The sequence below is a fragment of the Papaver somniferum genome, unplaced genomic scaffold, assembly GCF_003573695.1.
Source record: "Papaver somniferum cultivar HN1 unplaced genomic scaffold, ASM357369v1 unplaced-scaffold_150, whole genome shotgun sequence".
In the NCBI taxonomy this organism is placed as follows: domain Eukaryota; kingdom Viridiplantae; phylum Streptophyta; class Magnoliopsida; order Ranunculales; family Papaveraceae; genus Papaver; species Papaver somniferum.
In genome coordinates, this window is record NW_020624377.1 from 466,315 (window position 1) to 491,757 (window position 25,443).

The following is a 25,443-nucleotide window of genomic DNA, read 5'->3' on the forward strand; positions in this document are numbered from 1 at the left end:
GTCAACATGACTGGCTGAATATGACAATGGTGGTCACATGGAGCATTTGGAATGAAAGATGTGAAGTAGTTTTCCAGAATAAGAAAGCTAATCCCAAAGCTACTGCTGCCAAAGCCTTAAACTTTGCTACTTATATAGGCAAACTTCATGAGAAGGATTCATCTATGAATAACACAGCCTCTATATCCTCTTTACCCCCTGCATTATGGAAACTTTATTCTGCACCTTATATAACCCTTAAATTAACTGTGATGTTTCTTTTGACTTAAACACTATACTAACTGGAATTGGTCTGGTTTTACGTGATTTTGCAGGAAACTGGAGAGAGGAAGCCGTGCAAAATACTATGCAGGAGTAGCAGATTCAGAGAAAGCAGAATGTCTTGCTCTTTTGGAAGCAGTTAGATGGAGCAAGGAGTTGCAGATATCTCATCTAGTTTAACAGACAGACCTAAAGAACATTGAGGGGTATATCAACAACAACTCTCCTGTCATTGCCTGAGAGAATGAAACTATTTTGCAAGATGCTATAAACTATTTAAACACCAACATAGCTAGTTGGAAGTGCATTTTTATTCCTCGAACATGTAATAAAGCTGCTGATGATCTTGCAAAAGTTCAGCAGGGAATTTAGAGTCGAGAGAACATGGTCAGAAACACCAACCTCTGTTGTTGAAACTCAATTGTCTTTTGATTCCTTGTACCCTATTGATTAATAAAATCTTACTCCCTCCGTCCCTAATAAGATGACCTACTTGGTTTTAAACTTTGTCCCATAAATAGATGACCTATTTCACTAATCAAGGAATATTTCTAAAACTACCCTTTTAATTGATTATTTTTCTATAAGAAATATGTATAATTTGATAATCATGTTTATATTCGTTGAGTAGGTGTTTTAAAATGCTTTTCAACGATATAAAGTTTATAAAAAACCGTGGTATAGTTTAAGAGATAAATCGTTTCTAAATTTTACTAATTATTGCCCATAAGGATATAATTGTAAAAAATAGTTAAATATATTTCACTTTCCTCCTTGTCTTAAAATTTGTGCAAACTACAAACAAAAATAATTATTTTTTAACTTTAATCCTACTTTTTAAGTAAAAAATAATCGAACCATCTTGATAATATCTTTAATTGATGGAGTTTTAAAATTCTAAGCAAAGAAACAATTTTTAATCTTACAATTTTAAATCAAGAAATATTATAAGCTTTTACACCTACAAACAGTAAAAAAAAAAAACTAACCTAACCTTCTTGATAATGACTTTAATCGATGAAGTTTTCATCTAATGTACAGTTTAGTAACTTAACCTTCCTTAAATTTGTAGTCATAGTTAACAAAGTTTTATTTATCTAAAAGGAGAAACATTTTAAACTTTTAGCCGATAATTTAAGTCCAACCATGGAAACATTATCTATATATATTATGAGATCCCTTGCAAATATACCCTTTTAAACTTTACGAATACCCCTTAAATATAATCCATTACTAAAATATCCTATTTTGTGTAATGTATATACAAAATCATTACCACTAACCACTATTCACAAAACAAAACAAAACAAAAAAAAAACAAGCAAACAAAATAAGAAAATCTCTATGTGCACCACCGCCAACCACCACCACCACCACCGACCACCACAACCACCACCATCGACGACCACCACCGCCAACCAACCATTGTCCACCACTGCCAATCGCCACCACCATCGCAGCCGCCAACCACCACCACTGTCCACCACCGCCACTGTCCACCACTACCGCCGCCAACCAGCACCACTGTCCACCACCTCCGCCGCCCACCACCAACGACCACCAACGCCACCGCCAACCACCACCACTGTCCACCACCGCCACCACCAACCACCACCACCGCCACTTTCCTCCACCACCGCCGCCAACCACCACCACCAACTACCACCACGGACAACCAGCGCCACTGTACACCACCGACAACCACCACCACTACCCACCACCGCCACCAACCACCACCACTTTCATCCATCACCACCAGCAACCACCAATTCCACCACCACCATCTAGAGGCAACTTGCTGAAAGTTGACTCCAAATCTGAAGGCAACTTGCTGAAAGTTGACTCCAAATCTGAAGGCAACTTGCTGATGTTGTCTCCAAATCTGGAGGCAACTAGCTCAAGTTGTCTCCACATATAGAAGCAACTAGGACAAGTTGTCTGCACATTATGAAAAGTATACACAAAAAATGAACCCGACGTGAGTCGAACACGCATCATATGACATGGAGTCATTCGTGTTTCTATTGCACCACAGATTTGTTGATGCAAAATGACATACAAAGTCACATCCGAATAGATATACTACAACTACTGATGTATAAAACTACACAAATGTTCATGGTCTGCAACATATACATACCTAGTAGTTTGTGCGCATCCAACACTAAGTTCATATTGTCTCTCGCAATTACCCCCACCACAACTGCAACAACTACTACCATCACAACTACGGCTAACACAAGAATCTCGCAATTACCCCACCACAACTACAACAACCACTACCATCACAACTACGGCTAACACAAGAAACCACATCCACTGCGATATCCACTACCTCTAGCATTGCTGCAAACAAAGGAAATTGGAAACTCAACTACTGATGTATAAATTTCGAAAAATAGTGGTTGAAAATTGAGTAATGATAGCGCATAGCCAAAGTTGTCTTTCATAATCTCTGCGAAAACCACTTTTACCTGACAAAACAAACTCAGAAAAATCAAAAACAAAATCGAAACTCAATATGAAAACAACATATACAAGTTAAGTTGTCTCCATTAATAAGGAAGCAACTATCACAAGTTGTCTCCAATAATGGAAGCAACTTGGAGTAGGTTTATCCACCAAGTAAGTTTATCCAACCATATAAAATAGAACAAAATAATAACCAAGATGAATGCACGGCAATACACAAATGCAGACACTAATTTGCATAGTTTTGCACCAATATACGAGGAAATACCCAATCTCCTGATAAACATCAGGTAAAAGTACTAAAAATGAACATCTGAATTGAAAGATAATGGTAATCCTTCATTTTTTCCATGATTAGTTGGGTGTCAAAACCTTATCAAAAAATAGATAATTACAGCCAATGAAATCCCACTTGTTCTGTTGACAAAACCTAAGCAATATGCAGTTAATTTCTTCATATTAAGAGATCACTGATCAACAAAATGTGTAATTTAAATAAGGTCTACAAATATAACGTAAACTTGAGCACTTACTCCAATAGTCATTATCAACACCATTGGATTATAAACGTTGACTTGGCTCTCGCCTTTCATGATTATAGACATGTTTGGACCTTCTGGTATACGAGCTACAGGTGAATCCATGATGAGTGCATAGTTCAAAGAGAGTAATAATCATAGTAAGAATGGATCTCGATGGGATAGACGTATAGAAAAATGAACAGTTTTTCAGTGTTTAAGAATTAATTCAACATTATAGCAACATTTGGATGAGGAGAACGTCTACGTTGAATCCGTGAGTCGAAATGCAAAAATAATAAAATAGCAGCCTCATCATACGTTAAACAAATCCAAAGCATATGGAAAACGAACCTTCTACTAGACCTCGCCTTGATAAAATGCTAGGAACTGATGTGTTCCCCGTGCCATGCCTGAATAACCAATTGCGAGCTGCTCCGTGCAAATAGAAAGCACTGTGAACCTGACCACAACCACATAACGAAAGCATGTATCACTGTATATCAATATAACTGTAAGATTACAACCACTTATATGAGCTAAAAGGGACAGGGAATTACATATTGTAATTGGATTATTTGCTCAACCAGTAGCAATGTGTACTTACTCGAATTCAGCTGAAAATTGTGTTGAACGCCTCTACACCCTAGTCCACCAACTTCAGATCCCCACCAATTCCACCTCTTCCATCACAATTAAAATCAAACAAAGAAATAACTAATAAAATCACCACTAGCACACAAACACCACCACAAATGCTACTACCCCACCCACCACCACACACAGATGAAAATGACGAATTGAAAATCGAGTTATAAAACCCGTTTAGTTCTACTTCTCTGATTCAACACAGATGAAATAACGAATTGAAGAAGGAAACAATCAATTACCTGATTCTATTATGGATTAGGGTTTGAAAACGGAATCAAGTACAATTTAATTGGAACTGAAATTGAAATGAACCAATCGATTACCTCAAATTACGTTTCTCATGCTCGATGTTAGGTTTTGGAGATTAGTTTCTCGTTAGTTCATCTCTAGATTTTAGTTTTGTAGCTGAATCAAGTAAAAATAGATCCAAATCGACTGTTTAGAAGGTGGTGGTGGTGTTGCTGCTGGTGATTTTTGGTCGGAATATAAGAGGTGGTGCTGGAACTGTCGATGAAATTGGTTGAGTTGGTGGTGGGAATCAGAGGTGATGCAGTTGGCGGTGGTGGAGTTCGATTGTTATCTTCTCTCCCAGTTATCTTTCCGACTGAAAGTAAAAAATAGGAATTACCTATAGGTACTAATATCCTAGTATTGGTTAGTGGCTGGTCCACCCACTAAAGCCTAGTAATCAGAGGTCCATAATAAAAAGAAAACAGTAAAATGGACCCAACTTTTTAATTCCAGGTCCTGTACACGTGCGGGAACATTTATGTATAATTTAAAAATACCAGAAATAACCTTTCTACTTTACAGACCAATTCACAATTCATCATTCTTCATTTGCTCTATTGTCTCTCTCGATTTGAAGAGCTCTGGCGACTTGCGATGAAGATTCTTACGAGGTCTTTGATCGATTAATCAGTTTCTCCGCGCGAGATTTTGTTCCCTAGATTTATTTCTCTGTATCTCCTTCGATTGATCATTTCTAACACCTTAAAAAATGGTGAGATTCTTAATTTAGTCTTCTTTTTATTGTTTTCTTAGGGTTTTGATATTTTCAGTATCTTCTTCTTTGCTGTTCGAGTTCTTTTTATCATCAATTAATTGGCTTTTACTGAATTTTGAGTGATTTGTTGGATTCGATCTACTAGTTACAGTCTAGTAAAATAGATCTAATTTTGGATGTTTGATTGCTAATCCGTGAATTGGTTCGATGTAATGATCTGTTACGTTTGGTAGTGGATTAATGGAGCTCACTTTGGCCACTGAAACGTTATAGGAAGAATTGATGTGTTGATTTGAGAACAAAAATTGTTATTGTTTAGATTATTCAGTAATATAGCCATAATTTTGTTTTTTGTTTCTTTTTTTTTTGTTAAAATCATGATTGTTTGTTGTTACAGATTATTTGATTCAGCAGTACATAAACGGTATACTGAAGAAAAAAACTGGTTTAATTTTGTTATATTCATTGTTTTATTATTTTTTTGTTTGATCCTGAAGTACATGTATCCAATACTGGAATGGAGTTGTTTTTATTCTGTTAGATTCATAGGTTTATAAGTTATTTTTGACATGCAGTTGATTTTTAGTTTACGAATCAGAAGTACATATATGGAATACTGAAAATAATTGCTTGTAATTCTGTTGTGTTCATAGTTATACTCAGTTAATTCATATGATCTAGCAGTACATATGAAATACTGAATTGAAAGTGTTTCGGTTCTGATATATTCATATGTTTGTGCTTTTGGCTCTGAAATTGTTGTTAATTTTTGATGCGAGTATAATACCCATCATGCGAGTTAATTTTTGATGTGAGTATATTTGGTTTACTGAAAAATCAGAGGCTGGTAATCTCCACACTACTACCCAATGCAGTATGTTCAAAATTATAGAATAAAAAATATACAATACATAACAACTGTACTGGATTTTTGAGCAGTGCATAACAACTATACTGGATTTGTTATTGAAGTAATTTTTCTTCTTACTGCATACCCGTCTTCACACTACTACCCAACGTAGTATGTTTGAGACTAGAGTAGAACATACACTACATAGCAGCTGTACTGGATTTTTTTAACAATGCATAACAACTGTACTTGAATTTTTAGATTTTAGATATTTCTGATGTTGCATTTTTTTCTTTTTTTACAGGCATGGAGAGATAGTCTTTGTAGCTCCTGCATAAATGCCTTCTACATGGATATGAAAGTGTAGCAGCAGCAGCTCAATGCTTACTAAACTTGTATAGACAAGCTTTCATACACAGGTTCGCCCATAATTACAATATTTAGAAATTTGATTAGAATGGTAGTTATTTCGTGAAAGATTAATATTATGGACTACTAGTTTAACCTTGTGCATATGTTAATGCCAATTTTTCCACAATCCTAAACCTCGTTTAGCTTACATTCGATAGTCACAGTGTATATACACTGCACTGCTAAAAAGACATAATGTATATATATGTTGCACTGCTGAAAACTCTACACTCAAGAGAAAATCGTTGCATAAACGATGTACTTCGTACTTCCTAACTTTATATGTGGCGAAGCCTTCATACACATGTACAGATTTCACTACTGTCAGGAGTAGTTTAAACCAATGACTGAGTAGTGGTCCTTGTCAATGATTTAGCTGACAGTAGTGCTTCTAATATTGTTGTTTTTGATTTCATATTCAGAGGATTATATTTAGTTTATTTTTTGATTTTGGTAATTTTTGGTTTTGTTAAATTAGATCTTTGAGATCTTCGCCACGACTTCACTTAAATTTTTTCTATTCCGTTACATTAATGGTGTTGATGGTGTTGTTCATTTTGTACTCAAAAGGTGGTGGTGTTACTAGACTTTACAAGCATTTGATGAACAAACAAGAGATCTAAAGAAAACATCTACAAGATATGTAAGTCTATTCTCTCTTATTCTGTAAATTACAGTACACCATGATTTACTACAGACTCATCTCTCTGTTGTGAAGACAAGTGCACCATTTTCCAAAATGAAATTTACATTAGCCTGATTTGTGTTTGTGCCGCATTATGCATAGATGTTAGATGGAATTAGTTATCTTTTCAAATGTTATCCCTGTTATGATACTTAAAATCCACTGAAATATGAGTGTAGCAAATATGTACTGACACAGTTGTGAAAGGAAGAATTGTTATCTTACCATTATGCAAAGGTTTTAGATGGAATTAGTTGTATTTTAGAATGCAATTCCTGTTATGATGTTTAAAATCCAATGAAAGTATGAGTGTAGCTAATATGTACTGACCGTTGTGACAAGAAGAATTTCCTTTCTTTGCATTACGCATAGGTTATGTTGTGTAAACATACCAATAATGTTACTATGAAATTTTGTAGATTTGCTGGCATTCTATGAATCAGGGAATAAGAATTTTTCATAGTATATAAATGACGTACTCCTAAAAATCAATTTCCATTTGTTATTATTGTATCTGCCACTTGATCTTATTTTGATTACACTTGCACATAACTAAATACTCTTTTTAGAAGCATTTCTTTAAGTTCTCGATAACATGTTCATTAGCCGATGGTGCATATGCATGTAATAATTGAGAAAGTAACTTGCCAAGCCACCTTGCAAACAAGAAATTCCGAATACAATTTTCATATTCATAAAAATAAAAATTGTGAATTACATGAGTGTAAGCGCCTCTGGTCTCTCTGCAGTATAGCTATAGAGTATATAATTGACAATTGTCGTATTTGGTGAGCTACGGAGATTACCTCCTTTGGCCCATAATTTAATAGAAAATCACAGTGTATAAGCGCTGCACTCCTGAGAAAATAAGTGTATAAATGATGTACTGTGATACTTCTCAGTGTATAATCGCCACCGGCCACACTCAAGAAAAAATCACTGTATAAATGTTGTTATGTGTTATTTCTCAAATATATTGGAGGAGCCAAAACAAATAGTTTAGACAATCTGACTGAGGTTGCACTCTTAATTACTAATTTTGTCGGATTTGGCATTTCGTTTTTTGCTATTTGGGTAGCTGGTGTTAGGCGTTGTGGATTTGTAATCGCACTACGGATCTTTCAGTTGCACTAGATGAATTCCAAAGTTTTACTTTGCATTGAGTGTTAGACTTCAATAACTTGTGTGGTTACCAGTAAGACTGATTTAAATTGTGTACCAAATCTCGACTGTTTAATATTGCCATTTCGTTTGTATTGCAGGAACAAAAAGCTTTGGCAGAAGTTGTTTAATATTCAATCATCTACTGATTTTGTCTTGTTTCGATTTGCAGTCGTTAATCATTGTCTTTTTTCTTCTAGGTACAGTACCGTGGTTAGCCGAGATAGTACTGGTAGTGTACAGTTTTGGGACGGTGAACAAAAAATTCCTTTCCAGACACATTCTTTGCCACAAGGGTAATGTCAATGCTTTGGCATCTTCTCCTATTCATAATAAAGTATTTTTTTTTGTTGGTTCCGATGGTCAGGTAATGATTAGCAATCAGTGATTAGTTCCAAACTAGCTGTAAATTTGCATGAAGGTATAAAGCATAGGTTGTTACTGAGGGTAGTTAAGTATGCTGATATATTCTTAATTTTTTTTAGCATTTTATGCAACTGGAAATCGAAAATGGGATCAAGGGTGTGTTTCCCCTTGTAGACCATGGTAATTTAATTTGCGGCACCACTGTTGATAGCTAACTAGCATGCTGATTGCAAGATTCCAACATATTGTCATCATTTTCTAGTGCAGACAGAATATGCTCTTCTTTTGAGTACATATTTGCTGCACCAATTTTATAAATACATATTATGTGCCCCAATTAAACACAAATTCTTTACATTGCGAATACACTACTCGTGAAGCCCATGAAGCCACTAGCACTACAGTGGAATCTCTCAATCTACTTTGCAGAGTAGTCATTAAACAGTACATATATGTTGTACTAACAATTGTGCCTCATTCAATTCCCTGGATTTTGAGTGGTGCCTCATAATGATGAGGTCGCTGCTGACAGTGTTGGTGTAGACTCGAAGAGGACAGGTTGAATTGGATCTGACATTTTCGACATTTCTTATGATGAGGCTGTTGGTGCTTTGGGAGGATAAGGTTCAACGGAAGTGGAGCAGTAGGGAGTGTTTCGTCTAGTAGTGGCTCGTTGGGTGGTAGGGAAATCTAGAAGGGTGGTAGGGAAAGCTGGAAACTCGTGGCACTAAGCATATTCCACTAAGGTTTGTTTTATGTTATGGTAGGCATGTCCAGATTTACTGCCTACTGTGAGGATTCTTGAAAAAAGAGGATTCCAGTAACTAATGTCAATGGTAAATTTTGTAACTTGGAGGAGGAAAGTGCGAATCTAGTTGTCCAAAAGTTTATGTTATTTCATTTTCTTTTTATGTTTTTGTTTTACGTCTTGGTCTTGTTAAATGATCATTTTCTTATTTATTTGACACGCTCGACGCCAGGGGATAAATATGTCTTTTCTATATTTTAAACAAATATGGACCCTAAGCTAAGATTATTCTCCGGTTGGACCCTGCTATAACTAATATTTTGGGCCTAAGACCAAACAACAAATTTTCCAAGTAAAAAACCAAATTTTGGTGGAGGGTAACACTGGAATATTTTTATTTCCAAGTTTCCTTTTAAAAGGTGAGGGATATATGCATAATGGATAAGGGTATTTGTGCATGACCCGTAAATAGTAGGGGTGTTTATAATATTCCCACAAATAAAAACATAGAATATTTAGATCTTGATTTTAAAGTAATAATTTTTGTTATGAACAATGGCAAGAACAAAAGAAAGTTAACTGTATTGATAGACCCTAAAAAAAAGGCTATCATCATTAACTTATTTATAGTCTATGAAAATAAATAGACTAGAAACCTGATTTAATGGGATAATCAGAATATTGGGAACTAATAGCCAATATTGGTGCATAACACAACTTTGATGCATAACAATGTTGAGACATGATAACAACAAAGATGTATATCCGTTTGATTAAGAAAGCGGAAGCGATTTGAGCGGATCTCCCTCTCTGATACCATAATAAATTATGGGTATCGATGATCATATATCGATCGGAAAGACAAAGATTAAAGTGGTTCGGAACTAATGCCTATGTTCACTGACAAACCCCTTAGGGTGAAATTATATTGATGATCATCGAAACATTCTGAGATGATTTACCTTTACATTAATATTCCTATTTATAGGAATGATGATTATTACTAAACCATAAATCCTAGAAGATAATAACAAACTTAACTTATCTTGACTATAGGTAATCTAACTAGAACAAACAAATTTACTAGTTAGATTAGAATGACTTGGCCTTCATATCTGACTTTATATTCAAAATACGCGCACACAAACTGCACGGCCACAGTCTTCACTGTCACCTTGCTTGTATAGGACGAGATATTCCAACCCCGCCCCAAGTTGGACATGGAGAGAATTGAAATGTGCAACTTGAACAAGTTAAGCAAAAAAAACTTGTAAAACATACCGTGCAATTTTTGATCGTCGAACACAGACTTGACATGAAACTTTATCTTCAATCACGGTATTGAAACATCTTGATCTTCAACCAGGACACTTGAAACAAAGTGTAATCATATAGTAACGGAACAAAGTAGTCTTCATTGCAAGAATAATGTTTTGACTTGTGGTGAAAAGTAGCTCGATTGGCTAATGGGCTCAAAGAGTTTAGATAAGTGAAATGGTTTGGTTTCTTGATTTATAACCATGGAAAGACGGGATAGACAAAACCAACAACATCATTGTTTAAGAAAGTTTCCATTTATATAAACTATTATTTTAAAAACGACATGGAAATAGATCTTCATTTTCAGAGATATAAATAAAATATTTGATGTATAATAGACTACCAAAATGGCTGGAAAATCTAGAATTTGCTATCAGCAAAATATGTATGATGATGGATACAACCACATCATACATGAATGAACCTTGTTTATCAGATGAACAAGATCATGAATAGAGATATGAGAACATTGTCATACTTGAGCATCCACGAATCTTATATGAGAAAATCGAATGTTATACAACCCCTTAACGAGCATCTTTGATGAACATGAAAACGATGCTGAGTAGATCGTATACAAATTGATATTATTGATTCAGGAAAGCAAACAAAGATGATGATACCCCCTAGATACAAGGTCCCAACCTCCAGATCATTATATTAAAGAGATTTAGATCTTGATATGTTGATAAAGATCAGGAATAAAAACATCAATGATCATGATGAGATGTAAACCTAACTTGACGTATTGAACGTTAGCGTTCACCTTCACAGGATTTAGATATGTTGCATAAATTAAACAAAAAAGGAATATGGTCAAATAAATGACGACATCATATATTCATTTCATTAAACGAGTGCTTAATATATGGAAAGAATATATTAAATGAAAAATAGTTTCGGAAAGTTGCAAGCTGCTGGCGCTGGAAAGGTGTAAGCTGTTAGCGCTGGATCGGTTTGAAAATGGGCGCTGGCTTGGCATGGATGCTGGTTTGGCGTGGACGCTGACTGTTGGCTTGGATTGGCGTGGCGTTCGCTTGGCGTGGTGTAACTTGTTTTTGCGGGCCCAGTTGCCTCTTTCCTTACATAGCTCAAATAGGAAATCCTTTCCTTACTCAAATTCCAAAAGTGTTATGCGTATGAAAGGGGTTGGCTCTCCTTTTTATCTCGTATCTTTGTTCTCACGCCCTGGTGTTTGCGGTAGCGCGGTAGCCATAGAGTGGGCAAGCATATTCCAGCTATGTAATCCATCATTTCTCTTTTCAATTTGTTTTCTTGTTTTCTTGTGTTGGTGCAAAACCTATACATAGGTATGCCTTCCATAAATCTGTAGAAATATTGTTCTTCTGAACTGGTGTAATCCCTAGCCGTGGGTATGCCTTTCATAAACTTGTAGAAATACTTCATCATAAACAATTCCCCTTCGAATATCATCGTAGTAACATCGGCTACCTCATGAATAGTGACGGGTAATCATTATTATGCAAAGTAGGCACGTACGGGTAGGTGACCCCCTCTTTTTTTTGAAAGGAAAACAAAGCGCATGGTTTATGGTTTGATTTGAATTGATAGATAACTGTTATCTATGAGGGTTTTGGATTATTCTTTTGTAATGAATTGTTTTAGAATAATGTTTTCTTGGTTACGATTGCAAGTGACGCAAACATCCTAGGAAAACCATGGGACCGTGAGCGTTGCTTGTCGGTAGAGAGCATGGGATCAAACATAACATGGCTATCGGTTTTATCATTCCCGTGAAAGCTTGAAGTAGTAAACCATGTATTTTGTCTAGGCAAGACTTACTCTTTTTTTTTCTTCTGGATCTCCTGACGAAAAATGAATCTTTCGGGTGTAAGTTCGAGTTTTGTGGGAAGTACCACCGTGATCGTGGAAAGTCCCTGGTCGACTCTGAGTCACCTGATAACCGATTCGTCGACCCTTGGGAGGATCGCTTGCTTCTACCATCTTGGAAGTCCCAGTCACCTCTTATCGTGTCGTGACTGGTAATTGAGTCTCCTGGTAACTGATTCACCGATCCCTGAGCTGATCGTTTGCTTCTACCACCTTGACGCCTGGGTTGAAGTATGAGGTTGAGAGTTGGAAATCGATATTGTAACCGAGAGATTAATCCTCCCACTGTGGTCGCCAATTGTTTGAGGGTGAAAACGTTTTCTACTGATTTTGGTAATTTCGGGTGTGTGGGTGAGAAACGAAGGATGGTAGTTGATTGTCTGCAAGACTTCGTTTTGGTATCCGCAAAGGGAAGGACGACATGGTAGGGTTTAGGCGCGGCAAGGTGGTTGGCATGCCTTGGCGCGGTTTAGGCGTGGCCAAAACTAGGGTTTTGGCATTAGGCCAAAGGTTACCATGCGTTGGTTGGCGACCTTGGACGGTTAAGATTGGCGTCTCAGATAGGAGGATGGCCGTTGATTGTCGCAAGCCTTCGTTTTGGAAGCCAGCGGCATATAGCAGGGCCGGCATGGCGTTGGCATGGGAACATGGATGACATGGTTTGCCATTGGCACGGTGGTGCGACTGGCATGGTTGGCATGCCGTGGCGCGGAGACGTGGCCGGCATGGCAGGTCATTGGAAAAGTGGCGCGGCTGGCATCGGTGGAATGCCTTGGCGAAGAGACGTTGGATGTCATGGCATGCCATTGGCACAGTGGTGCGGCTGGCATGGTCGGCATGCCTTGGCGCGAAGACGTGGCTGGCATGGAATGCCATTGGCACAGTGGTGCGCTGGCATGGTCGGCATGCCTTTGCGCGGAGACGTGGCTGGCATGGCATGCTATTGGTACAGTGTTGCGGATGGCATGGTCGGCATGCCTTGGCGCGGAGACGTGGCTGGCATGGCATGCCATTGGCACAGTGGTGCGGGTGGCATGGTTGGCATGCCTTGGCGCGGAGACGTGGCTGGCATGGTTTGCCATTAGCACGGTGGTGCGGCTGGCATGGTTTGCATGCCTTGGCGCGGAGACGCGGTTGGCATGGTCCATTGGAACAGTGGTGCGGCTGGCATGGTCGGCATGCCTTAGCGCGGCGACGTGGCTAGCATGGTTTTCCATTGGCACGGTGGTGCGGCTGGCATGGTTGGCATGCCTTGGCGCGGGGACATGGCTGGCATGGTTAGCCATTGGCAGGGTGGTGCGGCTGGCATGGTTGGCATGCCTTGTCGCAGAGATGTGGATGGCATGGTTTTCCATTGGCACGGTGGTGCGGCTGACATGGTTGGCATGCCTTGGCGCAAATACGTGGCTGTCATGGTTTGCCATTGGCACAGTGGTGCGGCTAACATGGTTGGCATGCCTTGGCGCAGAGACGTCTCTGGCATGGTTTTCCATTAGCACGGTGGTACGGATGGCATGGTTGGCATGAATTGGCGCAGAGACGTGGATGGAATGGTTTTCCATTGGCACGGTGGTGCGGCTGGCATGGTTGGCATGCCTTGGCGCAGAGACGTGTCTGGCATGGTTTGCCATTGGCACGGTGGTGCGGCTGGCATGGTTGGCATGCGTTGGCTCGGAGACGTGGCTGGCATGGTTTGCCATTGGCACATGTTGTGAGAATTAGGGTATGGTATATACAAAGATGAAGTCAGTCAGTACTAAGGGTTCTACCGTGGAGCATGATACATGTATATAAAAAAAAGGTGCCCTGGTAATTCTAACCTAGGCATGCTGATTGATTCAATGAATGCGCTAGTGGTCATAGTGACGTCATGTCAGATGTACGGTTTTACGATTTTAACCCTAATCTAAAAAACACCATCAACATTAAGTCCCCTGCTTAGCTCGGAATAGGAGCATTGTTGCGAGGTAAGCATAATATGGTGACAGACAAAGACAAAATCGAAGCGGCGGGTCATAAAAGAAGGCTAGGAAGATTCGTCTAACCTTTTCGGGAGTGTTTTGAGAATCCGTGCTTCTTGCGTTGGCGGCCTTGCATGAATTCTACTTGCGTCGTTATTGACTAGACCGTGAAATGGTAGAGGCGTTGCTGGTTGTGAGGTTGGTTTGGGCACACCTCATCTTGGCTGGGCTAGGGAACGCGGAGGCGTTGGATTACCTAGCTGTCGGCGCTGGTCGGCTTGGAATGGGAGCCACATATATTGCGCGGCCAGAAATGGAGTGGCTAGCATCGATCGGATTGGTGAGGCTTTGGAAGAGGTTTGGCGTACGTGAGCTTCCGGCGTGGTTTGGGCGCGGCTTGGCTCGGCTCGGCGCGACTTTGCTTGGAATGGAGCCGTTAGTGTTGGATTGGCTACGAATGGGGGCGCAGACGTTGTACTGGATAGGAATGGAGTGTGTCCCCTAGGTTAGGCTTCAGAACGCGGAACGGAGCCGCTAGCATAGACTTGGCGTGAAGGGAAACTGTTAGCATTGGGTTGGCTTGGAACGAGCCGTCACCATTGGTCGGCTTAAACTTGGATCCGTTAGCAGTGGATTGGCTTGGAAAGGAGCCGTCAGCATTGGTCGGCTTGGAGTGGAGCTAGATTGAGTTCCGTGGAAGGATGACAACCTGCTTCAGTTTCGTGGAGTGATGGAAACTTGCTTCACTTCCGTGGGAAGGTGACGACTGGCTTCGGGAAGATAACAACTTGCTTCAGTTCCGTAGGAAGGTGACGACTTTGTCTAAATTAGGGTTTAACGTGGCGAAACCCTAATTAGCGCCCTTTGCTAGAATCGTTGTAGAATTCTCGTACGAACTCAGATTTTGACGGTCCTCCCCTCCATTTTAATCGGAAAAGAATTTCATATCTCCCCACGAGGGAGTATTTAGGTTTTGAGCTCGTTTAGGAGGTGAAAATGGACCGACAGTGAAACTTAGGAAGAATTCATGAGGGATGTTGCGGCCCGGGGTAGCATAGTCGCGTCGAGTCATCTAATCATGTTCATGGAGCAAGAAGGAAACTTTATTCTATGCAAACTCTAGAAAACTTCGTCTGTATGGAAAGAGATATTGACCTTTTTCTATTTTCTGTTGCTCGTCTGGATCCATGCTTTCGTCTGCAGTGTCTCTCAAGTGGATTCCAAAATTTAACAAACTCTATTATATTCTTGAGACGGATGGATGTGGTTGCATTGTCGGTCCATCCTTGATTTTAGGTTGTTTAGTGCCTGGACCTTCTGATCACGATGAAAGTATGCTGTGGATACTTGTATGGTCGAAATCTTCCAAAGCCACTTGATGAAATAGATGAGTTGGGACACGTTTTTTTATTGACGTGCTGCTATCAAGTCTTCAAATACTTTTTTCCCAGAGACATCCTTCGAACCATCTTCTGAATTTTGGAGTATCATATGGAATGGGATGCGATGAGCAGTCCCCAATTATATTTCTGTTAGATCCAATGTCACGGCCGAACATGTGAATGTATCTCTGTGGCGCGCTTTTGGAGTCTTAGATGCACATGTACGGCTTCGTGTTGAGAAATTCTCGCGGCTCGTAAAACTTCGGCAGTGATGATGTTGAAATCAGAAATAACCAGGTTGAGGGGACTGGAAGCGTCTCGTGCTGGTAGTCTCCGTGTGTAGCCTACTTTCATTGCATCGCCTTGAATCCATGTTCAAGGGATTTGATAGAAGCTTATTGTACTCTTCTGGATGTGTTGCTGGGATGCACATGGACGACATATTCTGGATAGCGAAGAGGTAGGAATGAAAGAGTTATGTTGTTTATCGCGGCTTCCTCTGTTTCTTCAGAAAAATGTTTCAGCCGCGTCTCTGGGGTTATCTCATGTATCTTTGATGGTTATCGGGATGGACTGCGACGAGCAGGCCCCAGTCGCACTTTTCTTTAGTTTTTGAAGTTGTTTCTTCTAAGTAGGCTTGGGATCCACCGCGGCCTCGTAAAGTGTTGCAGGTGTCTTCTAGACAAAGAGGTTATGATATTCTTACGCTACACCCTTGAAGAGTAAATGACCCCGTCGTGACTATGACTTTTTGGTTGACCATGTCTTCTGAGCTTTGATAGTGAAGGAAGTCTGTGTAGATCCTCAGTCCCCAAATGCGGTTTACATATTTCCATCTTTGTAGTGATTGTGTTTTGGTGAAACTCTCGTTGGTACCAATCAAACGAGCGACACCGGTTCTTGGAAGCAGAAGTGATCAAAAGAGACTACATTTTCATGGGAACAAAGTAGGTTGTATATATGCGTAAGCGAGCATACTGTCCATGACCACGAGCTTTGGCGGGAAGGAGGCGTTGAAGCGGCTTCGGTTCTTGGAGAGGACGTTGAAACTTATAGAACAAAAACGCTGAAGATTCGTCTTCGGATCCTAGAGCATCATTTGGAGAGAATGCTGAACCGGAGCGACTACTGGAGCGAACGTTAAAATGGAGCGGTTGCTGAAGCGAACGTTGAAGCGGAGCGGCTGCAGAAGCGAACGTTGAAGAGGAGCCGCTGCTGGAGGACGTTGAAGAGGAGAGGCTTCGTCGATCAGTGTGTTGTCAAACTGGACACCCTTCAAGCGAACATTGGTTAGGAGTCCCCAGTTCCATCTATCGATCGTGCTTTCCAAAAGAGGTTGGGGTTTGGGAACGACTTCCTGGTTGGAAACAGCTGCTTTCCTGATGAAGTGCGGTTGAGGGATGCAAATATGTATTGACGATGCGCCGTGGGGAAATATAGAATCTCACATAAATGTTTTCATCATAGACTGCACGATTTTGAGGGCGAAGTCCCCACAAATCATGCATTTCCTGACAGGAAAAGAGTCTTTGTGAACTCAGGGGGGTTGCTGATTTTCTTTGCTTCGATTTTGGAGAAGTCGTTCCTGATCTTCACGTGCGATGAAATTGGATTGCTGATTCTATTCTACTGGGCGTTCAAGAGCAACGCTGGAAGGATGCAAGTTTCTAGCGCTGGAAAGGTGCAAGCTGGCGCTGGAAAGGTGCAAGCTGTTAGCGCTGGAAGGATGCAAGCTGCCGGCGCTGAAAAGGTGCAAGCTGTTAGCGCTGGATCGGCTTGGAATGGGCGCTGGCTTCGCATGGACGCTGGTTTGGCGTGGACGCTGGCTTGGCATCGACGCGACTGTTGGCTTGGCGTGGCGCGACTTGTTTTTGCGGGCCCAGTTGCCTCTTTCCATACGTATCTCAAATAGGAAATCCTTTCCTTACTCAAATTCCAAAAGTGTTATGCATATGAAAGGGGTTGGCTCTCCTTTTTATCTCGTATCTTTGTTCTCACGTCCTGGTGTTAGCGGTAGCGCGGTAGCCATAGACCGGGAAAGCATATTCCAGCAATGTACTCCAGTGTTTCTCTTTTCAATTTATTTTCTTGTTTTCTTGTGTTGGTGCAGACCCTAGCCATAGGTATGCCTTCCATAAATCTGTAGAAATATTGTTCTTCTGAACTGGTGTAAACCCTAGCCGTGGGTATGCCTTTCATAAAATTGTATAAATACTTCATCATAAACAATTCCTCTTCGAATATCACTGTAGTAATATCGGCTACCTCATGAATAGTGACGGGTAATCATTATTATGCAAAGTAGGCACGTACGGGTAGGTGACCCCCTTTTTTTTGAAAGGCAAACAAAGCGCCTGGTTTATGGTTTGATTTGAGTTGATAGATAACTATGATCTATGAGGGTTTTGGATTATTCTTTTTTAATGAATTGTTTTAGAATAATGTTTTCTTGGTTACGATTGCAAGTGACGCAAACATCCAAGGAAAACCATGGGACCGTGAGCGTTGCGTGTCGGTAGAGATCATGGGATCAAACATAACATGGCTATCGGTTTTATCATTCCCGTGAAAGATTGAAGTAGTAAACCATGTATTTTGTCTAGGCAAGACTTACTCGTTTTTTTTCTGGATCTCTTGACGAAAAATGAATCTTACGGGTGTAAGTCCAAGTTTTGTGGGAAGCACCGCCGTGATCGTGGAAAGTCCCCAGTCGACCCTGAGTCACCTGATAACCGAGTCATCGATCCCTGGGGGGATCGCTTGCTTTTAACATCTTGTAAGTCCCAAGTCACCTCTTGTCGTGTGGTGACTGGTAACTGAGTCGTCGATCCTTGAACGGATCGTTTGCTTCTACCACCTTGACGTCTGGGTTGAAGTATGAGGTTGGGAGTTGGAAATCGATATTGTAACCGAGAGATTAATCCTCGCGCTGTGGTCGCCAATTGTTTGAGGGTGAAAACGGTTTATACAAATTTTGGTAATTTCGGGTGTGTGGGTGAGAAACGAATTAAAACCCTAAACAATGTACTGCAAGGGAGTACTTTAGATTCGAGAGATCAATCTTTACAAATCCGGCCTAAACCAAGAAATGGCCGTTCCAGACTTACTTCGGTCACAAAGTGAAGGAGAAGGGTTGTTTTTGGGGAGGGAAGCGAAGAGAGTGTTGAAACCAGAAGAGTTGATTCTGGAAGAGTAGTTGTTTTACGACTTGTATCAGAAAGTGGGAAGCTAACAGATGGAAAGCTAGCAAATATTTTCTGAGTGTTGTATGCTCTTGACCTGAACATGTTGTTCGGTGGAAATAGGTAAGACCTATTTATACAAGTCGAAGTGAAACGTACCCTGGTCTCGTAAGAAATGGAAAACGGATGAGTAAATGGGAGGAGGTGGTAACCGGTAATGCCTATAATTTAAGTTCCATAAAAGAAAGCGTTTCACCATTACTCCCTGTATTTACTAACCGTCTCATCCCTATGACACTGTCTTGTAACGGGCGTAGTATACGACACACGCTGTAAACCGCCAAACCAATACCAAATGAGCATCCCCCAGTTTGTGACATGTGTTGATGTCTCGAGTGTTTTCGTGAAAAACATGTAGCATGTTGCTGTTGTTTGGAAAGTTGATCTTGGGAGACTTGTCGGCTCGGTGGTGACCTTCGACGGTCGAGATTTTGCATCTATAGAGGAAGGGTAGACGTTGATTATTGCAACCCTTCGTTTGGTAACCACTGGTATGAAAGCATGGCCGACATGGCTTTAATATGGCATAGTTTAGGCGCGGCCAAAAGCTAGGGTTTTGGCATTATTTGGGCGCGACCAAAACTAGAGCTTGGCGTCGGGCCAAAGGTTGCCATGCGTTAGCTGGTAACCTTGGATGGCTAAGCTCTGCATCTTAGATGGAAAGGTGGCCGTCGAATTTTGCAGGACTTCGTTTTGGCAGTCATAAAGGGAAGGCCGGTCATGGCATGGTTTAGGCGCGGCAAGGTGGCTGGCATGGCATGCCATTGGCACATGTGGGCATGGTCGACATGCCTTGGCGTGGTTAGGCGTGGCCAAGACTAGGTTTTTGGCATTGGGCCAAAGGTTACCATGCGTTGGTTGGCTACCTTGGACGCCTAGGATTTTCATCTAAGATGGAAGGGTGGTCGTTGATTGTTGCAACCCTTCGTTTTGGCAGCCGTAAAGGGAAGGCCGGCATGGCATGGTTTAGGCGCGGTAAGGTAGCTGGCACGGCATGCCATTGGCACATGTGGCATGGCCGGCATGCCTTGGCGTGGCCAAAAACTAGGGTTTTGGCGTTGGTCCAAACGTTACCATGCGTTGGTTGCCGACCTTAGATGGCTAAGATTTGCATCTAAGATGGAAGTATGGCCGTTGATTGTCACAAGCCTTCGTTTTGGTAGCCGCAAAGGGAAGGCCGGCATGGTAGGGTTTAGGCGCGGCAAGGTGGCTGGCATGCCATTGGAACATGTGGCATGGCCGGCATGCCTTGGCGCGGTTTAGGCGTGGCCAAAACTAGGGTTTTGGCGTTGGGCCAAAATTTACCATGCGTTGGTTGGCGACCTTTGAAAGCTAATATTGGCGTCTCAGATTGAAGGATGGTCATTGATTGTCTGCAATCCTTCGTTTTGGTAGCCGCAAAGGGAAAGACGACATGGTAGGGTGTAGGCGCGGCATGGTAGGGTTTAGGCGCGGTAAGGTGGCTGGCATGCCATTGGCACATGTGGCATGTCCTACATGCCTTGGCGCGGTTTAGGCGTGGCCAAAACTAAGGTTTTGGCGTTAGGCCAAAGGTTACCATGCGTTGGTTGGCGACCTTGGACGGCTAAGATTGGCGTCTCAGATAGGAGGATGACCGTTGATTGTCGCAATCCTTCGTTTTGGCATCCAGCGGCATGTAGCAGGGCCGTCATGGCATTGGCATGGGAACGTGGCTGGCATGGTTTGCCATTGGCACGGTGGTGCGGCTGGCATGGTTGGCATGTCGTGGCCGGCATGGCAGGCCATTGGCACAGTGGCGCGGCTGGCATGGTTGGCATGCCTTGGCGTGGAGACGTGGTCGGCATGGCATGCCATTGGCACAATAGTGCGGCTGGCATGTTTGGCATGCCTTGGGGCGGAGACGTGGCTGGCATGGAATGCCATTGGCACAGTGGTACGGCTGGCATGGTCGGCATGCCCTGGCGTGGAGACGTGGCTTGCATGATGATTAATGATTTTTCGTGGGTTGTAGTAATGAGGTTCAAACTCCCGGACTTGTGAAGATTAAATTTAAAGATTTAATAAGATTATATACAAAATTATTAACAATGGGTGCGAGAGGTAACCAAGACACTAGGTTCCACTATTATGCAAAATTGAATGATAAATATTTCAAAACTCTATTCAATTCTTAAGTCGTATTTTATCTTTAATTCACTATGAATCATATAGATTCTCAAACATTATTTGTAAACCTTAAGCATAGATTATCAAGAGACTAAACCAAGCATAACCTATCAAACTGAATAACAAATAATTAAGACAATCATTCAAACAATTTAAAACTCTGCAAAAGCAGCGATTAGGTGAATTATATAATTAAATGAAATAGTTACCCATTTATGTTGCGTGAATAGCTTCCTCCATTTCCTCGGGTACGAGGGAGTTAGCTCATCATAGTATAAATGCTCTCAAAATAATTTATTATGGCTCAAAAATGGTTTACAAATGATGAGAAGAAGAGAAAATGGTGTAAACAGCTAAAGTGTGACCCACAGGAAGCGTCACACAAGAACGATACATATGAAATGTTGTAGTCTTTGGGAAACTGCGACCCACACTCCACTGTCGCTGTCACTGTTGAAGAACAACAGTCTCTTACAGTCTATTGTTCTTCATGTTCATCTTCATGCAGCAGCAGAAACAGAGTTTTGTTAAACTCTGATTTCGTCTTCTCTAGCTCTCCCTAGATCCCAAAACTCTCGACCCCCCTCTCTCACTTCAATTGTACGTGTATTTATAGTGAATTGAGGCCAAAAATCCGACCATTGATTGCGTATATACTCTCTTTAATTCGATTATTCCTCGCTGCCAAAAATAGAGAATAATTGCCATTTAAAGAATTTTTTCACGTCAACTTGCTTCCTGCACGCTCCCATTCGACTTATTAACGCCTCAACACTCTTCCAACGCCATCAGAACTCCCCATGCACACAAGAACTTCAATTTTGCTCGTGTTACAGTACACATACTCTGTTTGGGTGTGTGAATCATACCGAAATTCCAGCCAAATTTGATCGATCATGTCACCCATACTATGTTCCTTAACCTATATCACATCTCTGTACCAAATTTCAGCCATTGAATCGACCCATAACCCCTTCATTTTGACGATCAAAATTCTGTCAGGAGTGAAAATGGTTTTCCCGCCAAAACACGAATTTGAATGTTGAAGATGATATGCCCCTTATCCTGAACTGGGGTGCGAATAGCAGATGCCTTGGGGGTGACCTGGGGTGCCCCTTAGTAATTAGGTTACCCCTTATCCAAAAGCGAGAGTCCGAATAACACTTGTCCTCCGGGTGCCGAAATCAACTTTTCGAGCCGAATTTTCCAAAAATTTTTATTTCCTAAAAATACATAAAAACACAATATTAGTACAAAAATAGAGTTCCAACAATACGGACATTGAGGACAAATTAGACACAAAAATGTGTCTATCAAATACCCCCAAACTTATTATTTGCTAGTCCTCGAGCAAAACTAATAAAAAATAAATAAAACCGAGTTAATCTCGGGAGGGTTTACCAGAGGTGTTCCCACAAAACCATTACTCCAGACCCTAGCTTATCTATGCAGAACCTTGGAAGGCACTAAAGAATCTCCTTGGTTGGCATACTTATTGACTATAGGAGGAAGTACCCTGATGCGAAATTCCAATTGTTGTACACGAGTTTGCACTCAAGCATACTAAAATTCATATAAAGTGACAGAGCTCTACTCAGATAGTTGCACTGTGGACATCATATTCAGAGTTAAACTAATCATATGGATAGAAAAAGGAGATGGAAATAGAAAAATGTAGATAGTTTTGATGTTAACCAAATGATCGATGTTTCACATATCTGTCTGAAGGCCACTGCCAGAATGAACCTATCCTAATGGACTGAGATACCGGTCTGACTAATATCAACATAACTGGCATATACAAGGGAACCAGTGGTCAATAACTTAAATCTAGATCAACAAACTGGCAATTACAAGGGAACCAGTAGTTGACTACACAGAACAATAACAATTTTTTTTTATTTTTTTTTATTTTAACTTAACGGCATGAATAGATCTTTTTGATCCAAGCGCATGCTTCTTATCAGCAGATTACACGATAGTTCCCACGGGTCCTGCATTCCACGCTTGCTTAGGCGACGGAAACAGGGAGAACACACGCATATTGCTATCCAAGTGTTAATACTTATTCTGATTGGTCTAACTGGTCCGGTCTTTTTTTTTAGTAACTCAGTCACTCTAATTCACCCTAGCAGTGGTAACAACTTGAATCGTTTGCCCCACCTAATCACTTAGAGAAACATAGTTTAAAATGAAAAAAATAAAATAAAAAAGAAATGAAAAGGACTCAACGAGATATGGTGCAACTATCATGTTATTTATAACACCTGAGCTCTGTGCTTTTATGAATAGACTCTTTCGATGTTTCCATCTAATCAGATTGGTTCCTCAACTCCTATAACCAAGATGTTCCCATCCACTTAGATTGGTTAGTGCAAACCTTAATAGGCATAAATTTCTAGGCTCTGGAGTTTACTAATTGCAACTAAAAAGTTTCTCCCATACCCCCAAACTTAAATCTAACATTGTCCTCAATGTTCTAAAGATGAAATTAAAAGCATGAACAAGGATAAACGGTTACTATTTGAAGCAAAAGAGTTAAGGAAGGATATTACCGTGTTGCATGAGATTGGGTTACCTCCCAAGAAGTGCTAAGTTTAAAGTCTTCAGCCAGACTTAGAAAAGGATTGGTCAACTCGAACCATAAAGTAACAGTCGACATAACTGTGGGTCTTCAAAACCAAATAGAGCTGACCATAGGAAACTGCAGTGAACCAAGAAAATGGACAAGAAAAGCATGCCCGTACCTAGTTTCCTGAAAACTATCGCTAATTGCGGTTCAGGTTCAGGTTCTATGAAAGGGTCTAAATAGAATATTTTCATTGGTTGCGTTTCTTCATAGATGGGATCCGAATCACTAGGTCTTAGAGTCTGTAAAAAATCAAATACGAACTTAGAATCACGAAGTAATAACCTAAATAATTGCGGATCCTCTAAGTCAATCAGATATGACTTACATAGTTGACCACAGTGAAAGAGATGGTCTTCCTTAAGAAAATGTATCGATCCTAATATCCTAAAGTGATTAGGTTTAGTCTCAAAACTTAATAACCGACACATCTTAAAATCAAAAGTTCCAACAATTGGTTGAAAAGTTTTTGGTGGGAAAACAAAGTCAATCTTGGTATCATAGCCTGGGTTAACCACATCAACCAGAGGATGGGTTTCTAACAACTGAGCTTCTTTCTGGACATCATTAGGTTCGGGAAAACGTGTATGAAGGTAATCTTGTAAGATGGTTGAGGCACAAATGTCAAGTCCTACAGGAGGGTACTTTCTAAGAGTTAAAGCACACGGAGAATGATAATCACCCCCAAACTTAGAGTTTTCTGTGTCTCTAGAAAGACTAGTCACGACTTCCCTAATTTCTAGGTCATCAGATTCCTGGAAATGGTCAATAGATTCTTCTAAGTTGGGTTTATCCTCACTCATTTCTACGAGTTTATCATCTTCTAAGACTAGTTTTTCTAAATCGCTAGATTCTAAAACAGTATTCTCAGGGTAAACTCTTTCCTCTAAACCATCATCACAATCATATAAAGGATTATCAGAGAAAGGCTCATAAACTAAGGTTTTAATCATAGTTACCTCCTCCAATTCACTGATAGGCATATCAAATAATGGATTATCCAACATACTGCAGGCTAAATGATCATGAACTACAACGTCTAAAACGGTGGTATCTCTAGTCAAATCCACATCCTTTTGAATATGTGAATAATTATTAAAATTATTTGGATTTGTATTAGAAACAACACTATCATTATAAAGCTCAATCGGAGTAACAAATTCCTGATCACTATGCCTACATATTTCATGTTCTTCATCAATACTATCCTCATCATAATCATCACTATAATAACATGAAAATGATCGAACCTTATCAAAGCAAGTAGTGTTACCAATTCTAACCTCGTCCTCTAAATTAGGCAAATATTCACTATTGATATCAAGGGTAGAATTAGAAACCCTATTTTGGAAATTTAGATTATTTCGATAAGCATTAGCCAACTGTTCATTTTCTGCCTCTAGACGTGCCTTAATTTCACTGAGCATAACACTTATACGTTCACCACTCTCGTTTATCATCTCAGAATATCGTGTACACTCTTCTTTTGAACTATTCATTGCAACTAAACATTTATACGTCCTTTCAATCCGTTGTTGGGTCTCTTCTAGAGATGGAACAAGTTCAGAAATATCATAATCAGGACTAGTTTCCAAAAACGAGTAACCAGTACTATAGTGTTCCTGATTTTCTTGCTCGTAAGACCAATTCGCGTGTGGATAGTAATTGGGCTCACCATGGTATGAACCATAACCTTGAAAAGGTTGGCGTTTCCAACTACTATTCCCACCATGGTCATAAAAATGATGATGTCCATATTCAAATTCAGATCGATACTCATT

At 40.5% G+C, this 25,443-nt stretch overlaps 1 long non-coding RNA gene across 3 annotated transcripts; it reads right to left on the minus strand.

Moving 5' to 3' along the window:
• Window positions 1-1,979: 1,979 nt before the first annotated feature.
• On the minus strand, window positions 1,980-4,494 carry LOC113335954. Of its 3 annotated transcripts, none has more exons than XR_003353558.1 (4): window positions 4,226-4,494; window positions 3,859-3,934; window positions 3,606-3,714; window positions 1,980-2,607 (listed from the first exon to the last, which is right to left on the minus strand). It is a non-coding gene; the product is annotated as an uncharacterized LOC113335954 (long non-coding RNA). The 3 variants fall into 3 exon arrangements; XR_003353559.1 differs by having other exon boundaries at window positions 1,980-2,199; window positions 2,402-2,607; window positions 3,859-4,494; XR_003353557.1 differs by having other exon boundaries at window positions 3,859-4,494.
• Between the last annotated feature and the right edge of the window lie 20,949 nt (window positions 4,495-25,443).